This window comes from Gopherus evgoodei, unplaced genomic scaffold (genome assembly GCF_007399415.2).
Source record: "Gopherus evgoodei ecotype Sinaloan lineage unplaced genomic scaffold, rGopEvg1_v1.p scaffold_154_arrow_ctg1, whole genome shotgun sequence".
Classification (NCBI taxonomy): Eukaryota; Metazoa; Chordata; order Testudines; family Testudinidae; genus Gopherus; species Gopherus evgoodei.
In genome coordinates, this window is record NW_022059817.1 from 62,343 (window position 1) to 77,978 (window position 15,636).

The 15,636-nt window shown below is 50.3% G+C and overlaps 1 non-coding gene across 1 annotated transcript; it reads left to right on the top strand.

The window, feature by feature from the left end:
• Positions 1-15,232: 15,232 nt before the first annotated feature.
• Positions 15,233-15,306, top strand: TRNAT-AGU. The gene has a single exon. It is a non-coding gene; the product is annotated as a tRNA-Thr (tRNA).
• The last annotated feature ends 330 nt before the right edge of the window (positions 15,307-15,636 follow it).

Sequence of the window (15,636 nt, forward strand, 5' to 3'; positions counted from 1 at the left end):
TCAGGGTCCTGATTTCCCATTGATCCTTCCCCCTTCTATTGGTGCTGGGAACTAGCCAACCAACTCCTGCCCCCCCCCCACTAAGTTTTAGTAAAGGGCCAAGAGCCCCCTTACACAAGCAGCCCCATGAGGGTCACCAATGTGCAGAAAAGGCAGCACAAGCTGGTCCCATGGTGTAATGGGCAGCACTCAGGACTCTGAATTCCGTAATCTGAGTTCAAATTTCAGTGGGACCTTGTGTTGGCTTGTAGTCATAGGGGGCAGGTTATATACATTTGTGGTGCTCGGGCTCCAGGAATATTCAGGGCTGGGGGCCCTGCTCCAGCAATATTTGGAGCTGGGTCTCTTCCCCGGGCCCTGGCCCCTGCCTGCCACACTGCATCCCTGCCTGACAAAAAGCTGTCTGCTGCCCCCAGGTCCTAGTGCCCGCCCGTCGCTAATGGCAAGGCAGGCTGCCCTGAACCGCTCCCTCAGCCCCAACCCTCATCCCTCTGCACCCTGATCCTCTGCCCTAGCCCTGAGCCCTCTCCTGCATCATGAATCCCTCATCCTCAGCTCTGCACTCCTTCCCACCCCCAAATTCCCTCCCAGAGCCTGCATGTCTTACCTCTGCCCCAGCCTGTAGTCTGCACCCAGCACCCAAACTCCATCCCAAAGCCTGCACCTCTCCTGCACCCTAATCCCCAGTCCAGGATCTGCACCCCAGACCTCCCCCCCAAACTCCCGCCCAGAGCCTTAGGCAGGTGGAGTTTGGGGCGGAGTGGGGCGGGTTCTGGACACCACTAAAATTTCTACAAGCTTGCCACCCATGCTTGTGGTAAAGCCCCAGAGCTCAACTTCCCTGTCTCCAGCTGTGTAAGAGTGAATCTTTCCCCTCCTGCTGGGTGACTCACACCTCCTAGAGCCAGGTCTTTGGCTGGGATGGCCACAATGGGTTAGGGCTCTAGAACTTGCTGCCCTGATAGTTGGGATTCTTGCTGCTGCACCTGATGTTCACAGGCTTGGCCCTTGTGCTTCCTACCACACTTTTCCTCTGGCCCACATGGCGCTTGAAGAAAGGAGTGCCAGGGCTGGGATTAATAGTCAGGGCTTGGCAGGAGGGAGGAAGAGTCCCAGGCTGGAGCCCCACACACCTTCCCTTCTCCGGGTACCTAGAGCAGAGGCAGCTCAGCTCTGTCCGGTGGATACATCAGCAGAGTAGGTGAGTTCATGTAAATACAATCTGGTCCCAAAGCCTCCTCCCAACCCTGGCCATCAGTAGCTGCCAGGGGAGAGCTCATTCACACCTCGCTTACAAATCATCATTTGAAATTCTAAGGTTGGCCAACACTGCCGAAGCCAATGCACCGACATTGTCAGCAAACACAACAGCTGGGTGAGGAAACCCGGCTTTGTCCAGACTTTCCAAACCTATTTTACTTTCTCAGGTACAAGTAGTTTTCATACGTTGTATCTGCTTTTAAAGTGTGTTAACGTTTCAATTTCCATTCAAAATTGAAACCAATGACAACATTGGCAGCGCTGCATGTAACTACCTGACCACGGAGGGAGGGGGTGTTGGGGAAATTCGGGGAAGGGGGTGCACAGCCCCCTGACTGGGGGGCGTATAGGGAATGCCCAGTTTCACTGAATTGAGTCTCCTACTGCAGCACCTCAGTAGGTTACATCAGAGAGGAGCTGCAGTGTCTAGGCAGTGGGATGCCTGTGCCTTTAAGAGCCCAGCCCTGGGAAGTCCATGCTGAGAGGTGCTGCCTGTGAGAGGGGAAATAAAAAAGCCCTCTGCTCCCCCCACCCATGTTTGTAAACACTGGAGTCTGAGCCCACCGGGATAACTGTTACCCCTCAGCCCCTGCCTGTGCCGGGGTTTAACCCTCTGGCAGCGCCTCCCTCTGGGCTTAACTCCGGCCCCTCTCCCCCTCCCTGACTTTGCCCTTCAGTCTCTCTCCTATCTCTGCCTCCAGCTGCTTGACCCCCCGACCAGTCACTTTCCACCCCCTGCTCAGACCCTGGCCACCCCCTCCTCTGATTCGCCCCCTTTGCCCCTTTTTAATCCCTGTAAAAAGTAGGGGGTGCTGGGTCCCATTCTCTGGAGGGAGAGCTGGGCACCTGGCCCCTGCCTGCCCAGTGCTCAAAGTGCCCCATGATCTTGTGGCTGTTTGCTGAGTGATGCAGGGTCACCCGAAGGGGGAGAGAGACGCGGTTAGGAGGTGAGGCAGCCAAGGGTGCCTCACCCAACACTGAGATGCAGCCACCTCTGGGGTGAGTTACACAAGTCAGCAAATGAATTTGGAACAAGAAACGCACTGAAAGGACCGAGGCAGCTGCAGGAGGTGGAGAAAATCAGAAAAAGCAGTATCCCTGGATCCCAGCCCTGCCCCTCCCCCAATCTACCACCTAACCTCCAGTCCCCTCCCACATGTGAGGGGAGAACCCAGGAGTCCTGGTTCCCAGCCTTGCCCACCCCCATATTTTGATATGGCTCCATCCAACAGCTGCCCCCACAATTGCAGAGCAGTGCCATGGGGCACACCGGGGCCTGCCTGTTTGCACAGGATGGGCAATGCCAGTGCCCCAGGATGGGGAGAGACCATCCTAAGGGAGAAGCAGGCAGCAGACAGCTCCCATGACAGAGAAAGAAACGCTAGGGAGTGCTATGCTGCAAGGAGTGAAGGGGGTTGGCAGGGAATGGGAGGATCTTCCCTCACAGCAGGTGCGTCTGTCTCCCTCCCAATTCCTCCCCAGCCCTACCCCAGCCCAGGCTAATTCCAGCCCAGCTACCAGGGTTAAATTTGGCCTGGATTCCCCAGCTGCTGGGGGCGGAGCGTGGGGCTGGGAAGCCTGAGCCTCTGCTTCCCCTTCCCCAGACACAGTTGCATGGGCACAGACCAAAAGAGCCTGCAGCACTGCTGCCTAGAGGAAACTGAGTCACTAGCCAGTGACAGACACATCATGGCTCTCCTCATCCTCATCCTCTTTTCCATATACAACCTGGCCAGGGAAGGGGGGGTAAACTCAGGTCAGTTGCATAGTTAACCTGTGGAACTCCTTGCAAGAGGATGTTGTGAAGGCCAAGACTATAGCAGGGTTCAAAAAAGAACTAGATAAGTTTATGGGGGATAGATCCATCAAGGGCTATTAGCCAGGGTGGGCAGGGATGGTGCCTGTAGCCTCTGTTTGCCAGAAGCTGGGAATGGGCCATAGGGGATGGATCACTTGATGATTCCCTGCTCTGTTCATTCCCTCTGGGGCACCTGGCACTGGCCACTGTCAGAAGACAGGAGGATACTGGGCTAGATGGACTTTGCATCTGAACCAGTCTGGCCGCTCTTATGTCTCCCTTGGAGCAGCAGTGACACCTCGTGGTGATTCAGGGTAATGCACAGAAGGTGTTTCCCTTGATACAGCAGTGACACCCACTGGTCAGGTGGCGTAATGCACAGCGTGTGTCTGCCCTCTACGAGCAGTGACACCCACGGACCAGTCACGGTAAGGCACAGAGTGTGCTTCCCACCAGTCTGGGTAAGGCACAGAGCATGTTTCCCATGGAGCAGCAGTGACACCCAGTGACCAGCAGGGGTGGCATCAGACTCTTCTCCTTTAGTGGGGGACTGAGGTGGGCTAGACAAAAAAAATTGGGGGGCTGTGCCCCCCATCACCTGGCCCCACCCTTCACGGGGGCCATGCCTCTGCTCCTCCTCAGTTAAAGGCCAGGCTCATCTCCTCTCCCCCCAGCCAGGGTTTACAGCAATACAAACTTTATTAAAATAAAATAGTCCAAATTTTAGTACTGAATCCAAAGTTCTCTTAAAGATCCCATCAGTAACCAAAACCTAAATGAAAAACTGAAACCAAAAACAAGGCTTAATTTAAAACCCAAACATTAAGAAAAACTTTGTTTGTAAAAATAAAAACTAACAAATACTGTAAATTAATAATTTCAACATTTTATCAAAAAAAGTGTGCTACAGCAGAATGATAAAATAACATCAAATAAATAAGCATGACCACTAAAACCTCCTATGGGAGAGGGAGAGGGTCCTCTTAGAGACACCGAGGACTGGAACTGATTTCAGCTGCAGGACAGCTCTGCTAGGTCTTTATTCATTTGCACAGGAAAATGCTGAGTGTTTAAATTAATCTCAAGCCCCCCCACCTCCGTTCAGCGAACTCCTGAACATACTGGAGATGGGTCTGGAAATCGATTTTCATTTGAAAAAGTTTTTCAAGGGAATCACTTGGATGGGAACTAGGAAGCCATTATCCTGCATAGGAACATTCACCCACTGATCTATACTCGCAACAGAGAGTGTCATGTATAGCTCAGAGCAGGAACAGCTTTGAACCTGGGGGTTAGTAACTTTCTCTCTATACAAACACCACAGCTTATGAACTCCCCACCCCCGCTCTGTGTCACCAGAGCACAACAACAACTCTCCTTGGAGCACACACGGCTCCCCAGCTCCCTGCCCGTCAGTCTCTCCAGCATTGCTCCAATCCCTTAAAGCAGGGTCTCAACCTCAATTTACCTTAGGGCCAGTGCCAGTCCTCCAATCCTCCCAGTGGTCCAATAATGTCACTCATACCACTCAGAACCTGCCCCCCAAAACTCTGCCTCACACCTGCCTAAGGCTCTAGGAGGGAGTTTGTGTGTGGGGAGCAGGTCTAGGGTTCAGGCCCTGGGTTGGGGCTGGGGATTGGGGTGCAGGCTCTGGGGGGAGTTTGGGTGCAGAAGGGGTGAGAGGCTGGTCTCTGGGAGGGAGTTTGGGTGGGGGAGGGGTTCTGGGATGCAGGCTCTGGGATGGAGTTTGCAGCGCCGTAACAAGGACAAGGCGAGTGACGCACTTGCCTCGGGCACGCAAAGCGGAGGGGCGCAGCTCTACCACGATCAGCAGCGCTTCGGTGGCAGCTCTACCGCTACTGCTTCTTCGGCAGCAATTCAGTAGTGGGTCCTTCTCTCCGAGAGGGACTCAGGGACCCGCTGCCAAATTGCCACCAAAGGATGAATGAAGCAGTGGAGGCAATTGGGCAGCAGGTCCTTCCCTCCGACAGGGACTCAGGGACCTCCCGCCAAAGAGCCTGGAGCCAGCCCTTGCCTTGGGCACAAAAATTCCTTGTTATGGCTCTGGGAGTTTGGGTGCTGGGTGCAGGCTCTGGGCTGGGGCAGTGGGTAGGGGGAACAAGAGGAGGGCTGGGGGTGCAGGCTCTGGGAGGGACATTGGGTGTGGTGCAGAATCTGGGCTAGGGGAGAGGGTTGGGTGCAAGAGGGGCAGTGGCAGGCTCTAGGAGGGATTTTGGGTGCATGAGGTGCAGGTTCTGGGCTGGAGCAGGGGGTTGGGATGTGGCACCTATCTCAGGCAGCTCCTGAAAGTGACCCACACCCTCCTCTGGCACAAATCCTACATGGAGGAGGCTGGGGGAGTCCCCTGGCACCACTGCCCACAGGCACCACCCCTGCAGCTCCCATTGCCGCAGTTCCAATGGCAGAGTTGGCACTTGGGGCGGGGGCAGCCTGCAAGAGACACACCCCACAGGTGCCGCAGGGACATGCCAGATGCTTTTGGGAGTGGTGCGCCGTGTGAAGCGAGGATGGGCAGGAATCTGCTTTAGCCCCACTGTGCTGCCGGTAGTGGTGGCAGGAACCCCCGGACCCTTTCAAATCACCCGGGGCCAGCTGCTCAGGCTTTCTGATGGGGAAGCAAAGGGAAGCCACAAGAGTGGTCATGCACCCCTCATGAGCAGTTCTGGGGAGTCTTTTGGGAGCTCCTGGAGTAGGCAGCAGAGAGGTGCAGCCTCACCACAGAGTCTGTTTCCCTGGAAGGGAGAGGGGGCTGCAGGGTGATATCCCACCTCTGAGCATCCAAGAGCCTCTGCTCCCCACTGCCGTGCTGGAGCCTCCACATTTATTTATTGGCAAATAAAATTTGCAGAATTTTAAACTATTGTGCACAGAATTTTTATTGTGCAGAATCTCCTGAGGAGTGAAACCGACTCAGGGAACCTCCTTGAATTGTCACTGCTTGGATAACCACTCAGCCACCAAACCAATGCACAGACAGAGTGCCAAGCCCTACTGCTATGTGGGGGTCGGGGCTGGGGTCAGGTCATACACATTCAGACTGTATGCTCCCCCAGCTACAAACTGCTGCTGATTTCCCATTGAGGACATTAGCCCTTACTGACAAGGTTTGTCTGTGTTCTTTTTTTATCTCATGCTGCTAGTTAGAAGGATATTATTTTTTTTTCAAAAATACACAACTCCCTAAACCTGCTTTCAGCAATCAGAATAATTTAGTGTCACCTTATTTTTGCCTGCCCCAGTACAAAAGAAGAGGCTTTTGTGGTTTTTTTGACTCAGAGGATGAAAACAAACATGTGTTGGTCCCAGGGGTGGCTCTAGGCACCAGCAAAGCAAGCAGGTACTTGGGGCAGCCCATTTGCAGGGGCAGCAGCTAAGAGGGATCCAGCCTGGGAGCGGTGACCTAGAATCCTACTTTCATCGTCTCCAACTCAAAGAATACATTGAACACACCTCTGAACAACATCCTAACCCACAGAATCCTTCCTACCAACGTTATAATAAAAAGGATTCTGCATGGACTCCTCCGGAGGGTCGAAACAACAGATTGGACTTCTACATAGATTGCTTCCGTCAACGTGCACATGGAAGCAGCATCACTTGCTCCATAACCTAAGCAGTACTGAACACAATGCCATCAACAGCCTCAAGAACAACTCCGACATCATAAAAAAGGCTGACAAAGGAGGTGCTGTCGTCATCATGAATAGGTCGGAATATGAACAAGAGGCTGCTAGGCAGCTCTCTAACTCCACATTCTACAGGCCATTACCTTCTGATCCCACCGATGATTACCAAAAGAAACTATACCATCTGCTCAAAAAACTCCCTGAAAAAGCACAGGAACAGATCTGTACAGACACATGGCTAGAACCCCGACCAGGTGTATTCTATTTGCTACCCAAGATCCATAAACCTGGAAATCCTAGATGTCCCATTATCTCAAGCCTTGGCACCTTAACAGCAGGATTGTCTGGCTATGTGGACTCTCTCCTCAGGCCCTATGCTACCAGCACTCCCAGCTATCTTCAAGACACCACTGACTTCCTGAGGAAACTACAATCTATCGGTGATCTTCCAGAAAACACCATCCTGACCACTATGGATGTGGAAGCCCTCTACACCAACATTCCACACAAGATGGACTACAAGCCTTCAGGAACAGTATCCCCGATAATATCACAGCTAACCTGGTGGCTGAACTTTGTGACTTTGTCCTCACCCACAACTATTTCACATTTGGGGACAATATATATCTTCAAGTCAGCAGCACTGCTATGGGTACCTGCATGGCCCCACAGTATGCCAACATCTTTATGACTGACTTAGAACAACGCTTCCTTAGCTCTCGTTCCCTAATGCCCCTACTCTACTTGTGCTACACTGATGACATCTTCATCATCTGGATTCATGGAAAAGAAGCCCTCGAGGAATTCCACCGTGTTTTTAACAATTTCCATCCCACCATCAACCTCAGCCTAGACCAATCCACACGAGCGGTCCATTTCCTAGACACTACTGTGCTGAACATAACACCACCCTATACCTGAAACCCACTGACCACTATACTTACCTACATGCCTCCAGCTTCCATCCAGGACACATCACATGATCCATTGTCTACAGCCAAGCTCTAAGATACAACCGTATTTGCTCCAATCCCTCAGACAGAGAGAAACACCTACAAGATCTCTATCAAGCTTTCTTAAAACTACAGTACCCGCCTGCTGAAGTGAAAAAACAGATTGACAGAGCCAGAAGAGTACCCAGAAGCCACCTACTACAGGACAGGCCCAACAAAGAAAATAACAGAACGCCGCTAGCCATCACCTACAGCCTCCAACTAAAACCTCTCCAGCACATCAAAGATCTACGACCTATCCTGAAAGATGATCCCTCACTCTCACAGATCTTGGGAGACAGGCCAGTCCTCGCTTATAGACAGCCTCCCAACCTGAAGCAAATACTCACCAGCAACCGCACACCATACAACATAAACACTAACCCAGGAACCTATCCTTGCAACAAAGCCCAGTGCCAGCTCTGTTCACATATCTATTCAAGTGACACCATCATAGGATCTAATCACATCAGCCACGCCATCAGGGGCTCGTTCACCTGCACATCTACCAACGTGATATATGCCATCATGTGCCAGCAATGCCCCTCTGCCATGTACATTGGCCAAACTGGACAGTCTCTATGCAAAAGAATAAATGGACACAAATCTGACATCAGGAATCATAACATTCAAAAACCAGTGGGACAACACTTCAGCCTCTCTAACCACTCACTGACAGACTTGAAGGTGGCAATTTTGCAACAAAAAAACTTCAAAAACAGACTCCAAAGAGAGACTGCTGAACTCGAATTAATATGCAAATTAGATACAATTAACTCAGCCTTAAACAGAGACTGGGAATGGTTGGGTCATTACACTAATTGAATCTATTTCCCTATGTTAAGTTCTCCTCACACCTTCTAAGGATCATCTTAATTATCACTTCAAAAGGTTTTTTTTTCTTTTGCTGCTGATAGCTCATCTCAATTGATTAGGCTCTTCCTGTTAGGTATCAGAGGGGTAGCCGTCTTAGTCTGGATTTGTAAAAGCAGCAAAGAGTCCTGTGGCACCTTATAGACTAACAGACGTTTTGGAGCATGAGATTTCGTGGGTGAATATTCACCAAAACGTCTGTTAGTCTATAAGGTGCGACAGGACTCTTTGCTACTCTTCCTGTTGGTATGCATACTTCCATCTTTTCATGTTCTCTGTATGTATAAATACCTCCTGTCTGTGTGTTCCATTCTATGCATCCCAAGAAGTGAGCTGTAGCTCACGAAAGCTCATGCTGAAATAAATTTGTTAGGCTCTAAGGTGCCACAAGTACTCCTGTTCTTTGCGGATACAGACTAATACGGCTGCTACTCTGAAGCCTGGGAGCTGAGAACTAACAGGGGGCCTTGGGAGCTGTAGTTCCTTGGTTAGCTCCATGCCTATAGAGCCAGCCCTGGAGCAGGGAAAGAACTACATTTCCCAGTATTCCCTTGACTGCTATCAACAGGGAAGGGAGGGGAGGGAGTATGGTAGCTGAAAGCTCATGCTGCAGCTTGCTGTGAATGGAGAGCTCACTGCTAGAGCGGGGTGGCGCTGTGAATGGGGAACAAATGTGCCCAAGGAGTAGAAGGCTTTGGCCCAGATACCCCCTTCAGAAGACATCCCCAGACTGGCTTAGGGACACTGGTGTGACCTCACCTTGCAGCCCCCAAAGAAGGAATTGAGTGGACTAAATGGCCAGTTCCCCTCTTGAAGCTGGTACTTCATTTCTCCCAAATCAAATATACTGATCCACTGTAATTTCCTGTAGAAAAAGTAGGATAAAATTGAGCAAGAAATGCTCCCCAGAGGTTTTTAGGACTGGAATTGCTATTTTCAACAGCCATTGCCTTTTTGTTTGTTTAAAAGGAAGACAGTGATAGTGCACGGCAAATTCCCCATAGAAACAAAGAGTGGAAGAAAGAATAATAAAGGCACCTCAACTTTTCCTCATTTATGGAGGACAGTCTCACAATATGCATCCAGACATCTTCCAATCACACAAGCTGAAAATTGTTCCACTTTACTGCAGCTCTGTAATCATGTGGGAACCAATCTTGTCTGTGTTCTGTGCACATCCAAAATTCCTGCTGAATGACCCGCCCTGGGAGCAAGTTACCAGTGACCCAAGGCTGGGGCGGAAGGAGGGTGCAGGTGGGGGGAGGAGCCCAGGGCTGGGGTGGCAGGGGGTGCAGGTGGAGGGAGCAGAGCCCAGGACTGGGGTGGCAGGGGGTGTGTGGGTGGGGGAGCACTGGTGGGGGTGAAGGGGAGAGCCCAGAGCTGGGGCAGCATGGGGTGTGTGTGTGCAAGAGCCCAGGGCTGGCTTGGCAGGGGGTGCTGGTGTGGAGAGGAGAGCCCAGGGCTGGGACGGCAGGGGGGTCAGGGTCAGGGGGTAGAGCCCAGGGCTGGGGCAGCAGGGGGGTGAGGGTCAGAGGGCAGAGCCCAGGAGTGGGGCAGCAGGGGTGGGGTGGGCTGGGGTGAGGTGGGGGTGAGGGGAGGCCCAGAGCTGGGGAGGCAGGGGGTGCAGGGTGGGGGGAGAGCCCAGAGCTCGGGCAGCAGGGGGATGGGGGGACAGACAATTTTTTTTTTGCTTGGGGCAGCAAAAAACCTAGAGCCAGTCCTGCCTCCACATACCGTAAGGTAGGTAGGAGCGGATCATTATTATCCCTACCAGAAAGAGGGAGAAGCTCAGGCTGAGAAAGGAGAATTGACTTGTCTTAGGTCACACAGCCAGTCAGTGGCAGAGTTGGGAGTAGGACCCAAGAGCCCTGATTTTCAAACTAACCATCAGATCTTGAATTTCAGAGATTGAATGACCTGAGTAAAGTGCTCTCAGATGAGCTCCAGATCAACAACAGTGCACAGTAATTATTCAGCAAGTATTTGAGGAGAACTGCAATGTTAGAGAGAATCGTGAACTGCTCAGAGACCATTAATGCAGAGAAGCAGCAAAATTCATCAAACATATAAGTGGTTCTGACTTATTTACTTGGTCTTCAAAGAGAACAACAAGGACCTGAGTCTCCTCCCTGTCAATAAGCCCCTGCTCAGCCAATCAGGGTAGAGACTGAGGATGAGAGGCTGAGGGTTCTCACCAGAGAGCCCAAAGGATGGCCAGGTCACTGGTGGGAATCACTGCCCAAGCACTATTTCAGCCCCACATTTTTGGGTGGACCTCCCATAGCGGGAGCTGCTGAGCACTCCCCCGCAACACACACACACACCAGAGGGGACACTAGAAGAAAGAGAAGAAGAGAATGGAGGGAGGGATGGATGGAGGAAAAGGTGAAACAAAAAGGACTAACCCTAATGTTCCCAGTGATTCTAAGGGACAAAATCCCAGGTGCAGAATAAAATTCTGCTGCCTTAAGCTCGTGTTTTCCATGCCTAGAATTCATCTGTCACCAGATGGATCAGACTGAACAGGTTTCAAACCTTAGGAGGCTCTTACCTTCTAAACAGGGACGGCTGTTTTCTCGTAAAATCAGGAAAAGGGAAGGAGAAAATTGGAAAGAGGTTCCTCCTGGTGCTCACGTACCTGAACCCAAATACTTTCTCAGTCCTCAAAGAGAGACCTGGAGAAGGAGACTTGCTGAAGCAAAGCCACAGGGGTCTCTGAGGTTTCCCTGGCCCTTCGCCCCTGTCCTGCCTGACTGATGTCAGCATCTCTCTGTGAGGTCACCACCTCCCCACCACCTTTGACCAATAGTCTGAGGTCCTGCAAAAGGCATTTGTGATGTCACTGCCACACCTCTCCCTTGCTGTGCTAATCTCCTGCCCCTGGCCAGGAACTTTGGAGGTTTGAGCTATTCCCTGTGGTCACCCTACTCAAGGAGCATTCGTTCTAGGAAGCAAGCCGGCTAGACAGGAAAACATCAGATGCTGCTCCCAATGCTACACTCAGTTTTTCAGAAATTAGTCAACTTTATACCCTGAAGAGACCATTAGAGCATCTAATCTGACCCCCTGCATATCACAGGCCTCCTGTATGACACAATAGCTACTTTTCGGGCAAACACATTCCACAAAGGCATCTAGTCTTCATTAAATGACATCAGGAGATGGTGAATCCACCACTTTCCTTGGTAGCTTGTTCCTGTGGTGAATCATCCTCGCTGTTGATTATTTGTGCCTTAAGTGTAATATGAATTTGTCTCTTTTCACCTTCCAGCCATTGGGTCTTGTTATGCTTTTCTCTGCTAGATTCAAGAGCCCTTTAATAGCCAATCTTTTCTCTCCATTAAGGCACTTCAATGAAGTCACCTTTCAATCTTCTTTTGATAAGCTAAACAGGTTGAGCTCTTTCAATAGCTCACTAGAAGGCATTTTTCTCCAGCCCTCAGAACATTTGGTGGCTCTTTGCTGCCCCAGCTCCAATTTCACAACATCTTTTTCAAAGGAGGACACCAAAACTGGAGGCAATATTTCAGTATCAGTCTCACTGATGCTGTGTCACCTCCTGTGACGTTATTGACATAATCTGTAACTATAGATGGCCGTTGCGACCACTGTTCTATATTTGCAGCCAATATTGTAGAAATGTTGTCGTGTAAGGGGTGTATGGAGAGGTTCTGATTTGCTGATTATTATGATGCTATCTCTACATGTGTATCATTTTGGTTGATGACGTTATGAATATTGGCTCTATGCTGCCCATATTTCAAACTTGTGCTACGCTTCCCGGGAACACCCCAGCCAGACAAGTTGGTGTCAGTTCTGCCTAGCCTGCTTGATGGCTCATTAAGGACCACAAGTTATGCAACTGACCCATTGAGAGAAGGCAAGGTATGCAGGGACCTGCCTATGGACAGAACTTTAAGGTTTTTTTTCTATGCCACGTGCTGGATAGAGTGTCCTTGGGACAAAGAAAGCAAAGACCACATGGCAAGAGACTATAAAAGGCTGATGCCTCGTCTCCATCTTGTCTTCAATCCTGCTTCTTACCTCTGGAGGGACTTTGCTACAGACTGAAGATCTCTACAAAGGACTGAATGACCCATCCCAGCTGTGGATGGACTCCAGAGACTTGATTTGAACCTGCAGTTTATTCCATCACTGCTACAAGCCTGAACCAAGAACTTTGCCATTACTGGGTGTGAAGGGTTCAAATCCATGTGCAGTTTATAACAACCTGGTCTATGGATTGTGCCAGCTCTTTTCCAGACCCAGAGTCCAGAGTATGGGCAAGGGATCAGAGGCCTAGCAAATAGTGATCAGCTAAGAGAAAGCTGGGGTAAACGGAAAGCCTTGCTTGCTAAGATAGGCCTGGTCAGCAAATTGCCAGGAGTTGGAGCTAAGAACTAAATAATCATGTCTTATTCAAAGTTGCAGATTGAACAAAGAATCCCTGTTCCTATTGTGTTTGATTATTCTGTAGGGAGATGTTCTTACCACACATCCAACCTTGAATTTATGAAAAGTTGGCACATCAGTATAAAATATGGCATCCTTCCACCTCCCTTCCAAAGGACCAATGCCTTGCCTTTAAACAGACAGAAAACAATCTTTATTGCCATATACTTTCACTGTTTCTTTGTTTTAACACCTACGAATGTACCTGTTGGACCATCAAAAGAGTTGCTCCATTTCTATGGACCTCAAATCAGAATTCAACATAGATATTTTATACTAATAACATTTTATCAAAGTATTCAGTAAATGTTAACCTGCTAACTTGAGACTATAGGTGGAGATATTATGTAGCCTGCTAGCCACTGGCTAATGTGCTATCTTGTCTTGCTGCAAAACCTATCTCGGGGTGTGGAACTGCCCACCCTGTCACTTTCCCCCACCCATGAAAAACCTATGTATTCTATTGTAATCAATTGATTGACAGTGTCTCTGAGCCTAATAAGCAAGGTGACTATCCGCCAGCGCTGGGTGTAATAAACTCCTTTTATTGACCTCTACACGGTGTAGATTTATCTCCTTCACAGACACCTGCTGAATAAAGAGGAGATTCAGCATCCAGCACCCAGTGGTGCCTGGTTGAATGTGCCTCCTCTCCCCACAGCTTGGTGATCTTTTGAGGAAATGGAGAAGACTGCCTTTGCCTAGCTGTACATTGCTTGCAAAAGAAACAGGTCTTTTTGGTGACAAGTGTTGAAAGGAGTCATTAGGCAAATGTGGAGACAAGAAAAACATCTCCTAACTGAACTTGCATCTGTGGATGCTGAAGCCACAACACAGAGTGCTAAACGCTATATGATCACGGCTGGAGTCAGAAGAGTCTCTACCAAAGCCTTTTTCCACCAGCAGGGGCCTCTCTGTGCACAGAACTCCTGGTAGCTTGATGGCTGCAGGCAGTGGAGAACTCTATTTTGGCATCTCTTTGTCTCTTTTGTGGTGAACACCTGCAGTGACTGTTAAAAGGCCTCTGGATAGTGGTCTTTGGGAAGAGCTGACTGAAGAGCCTTCCTAGTAACCAGGAAATCTTGGCTTGGCCTGACAGTTCTTCCTTGCTGAACCTAATGTGTCTGTTGGCTCCTTTTTCGTATCTCTTCATAAAAAGAAAAGACCTGTCATCAGAATCCTTCTAAGTGGTGGTTCAAGACAGAGAGAGCCTTCCTTGCGGCTGAGTCTTGGTGCCATGGGGCATGTCTCACCACTGCAGTGCCTCCTGTTGGCCATCCTGGCAATTAGGTCTGGTCCACCAGTGCACCTTCATCCAGTGGCATCTGGCTGCCATCTGTTCTATCATTAGGACCCATGTCGCTCTCAGGACTTCAATGTCCTCTTATGGACAGAGCCCTCTGGCTGTGCCCCACTCAGTTCTCTCCCCCTTCCAGGGGGCAGCTGTCCTCTACCCAGACACTTGCCTCAGTGGCCAACTGCAGTCCAGGGTGTAGCCACCTGTGTCAGTGGCAACTGAGGCAAAAGGGGTGCACCTCCAACCGCCACCATCTGTTTCCCTGGACCACTTCCCCACAGACCTAGCACCTTCCTCCACCTTTGTATAAGGGCCTCAGTCTGGCAGTAATCAGCCAGGAGGTCACTCATGCTCCCCTTACCCACCCAGCACTACTCTGATCATGGTACTTCCTCTTCCTCTTCCTCTTGGGCAGCCAATCCTCCCTCCTCAAACTCCAAGGAGTGACTGACTCTTGCTGTGCTGAGCAGCCCTTTATATATGGGCTGCTCCAGCAAGCCTTCTCCTGATTGGCTCTCCCAATAAGCCCTTTCCTGACTGGCTGGGTTCTGCGCCGCCTCTGCAAGGCTGCCTTAATTTTTTTCCTGATTGTTTGGGGCAGTCACCCCACCACACTTGGAAAGTGGCAAATGAGAAGTCTAGAGCTGAAGGAAAGGTTACCATGACTCAGAACTGAGCTGAGGTTGCTGTGACTGAAACACAGATCACTAACCAGTATATGATCACAGTGGCTGGTGGGAGAAGCACATGTTAGAAGCCCTCTGTCAACTCAGCTGTGGCTTTCTGTGCACAGAGAGCCAGACACCTCAAAGTCTACAAGGCTTGAGGGAAATGGGGAAGGTCTGTACTTTGGAATTTGCAGGTGTTGTCCTGGACCATCAAATGGAACAGTTGTAAACACTTTCTTGAGGCAGGCACTATGGCTTAGCTGGCTAAAGCACCTGTCTAGTAAACAGGAGATCCTGGGTTCAACTCCCAGTGGTGCCTTGTTGTATGGCTTTTGTCTCCTCTGCTCACATTTTCCTGTGTCTTTCTAGGAAACAGAAGAGACCTCCCTTGGTATCCAAGTAACTGCTTGCTAAGGAAAAGGCTTCTTTGGAGAGAAGCATTGGAAAGAATCAAATCACAAGCCTGGAGTTGATGAAAAGGCTGCTGTGACTGGCATTAGCCTGGCGATTGCTTCAACTGCAATTGCTGCAACACGAGAGCCTGTGCCGCACGTCCTTGGGGTTCGCTGGGGATGTCCACACACAGAGGCCATGTCACCTTCCTTTTGATTGTCACTGATAAGAAATGGAGCAGCTGAGAGAAAAGTCC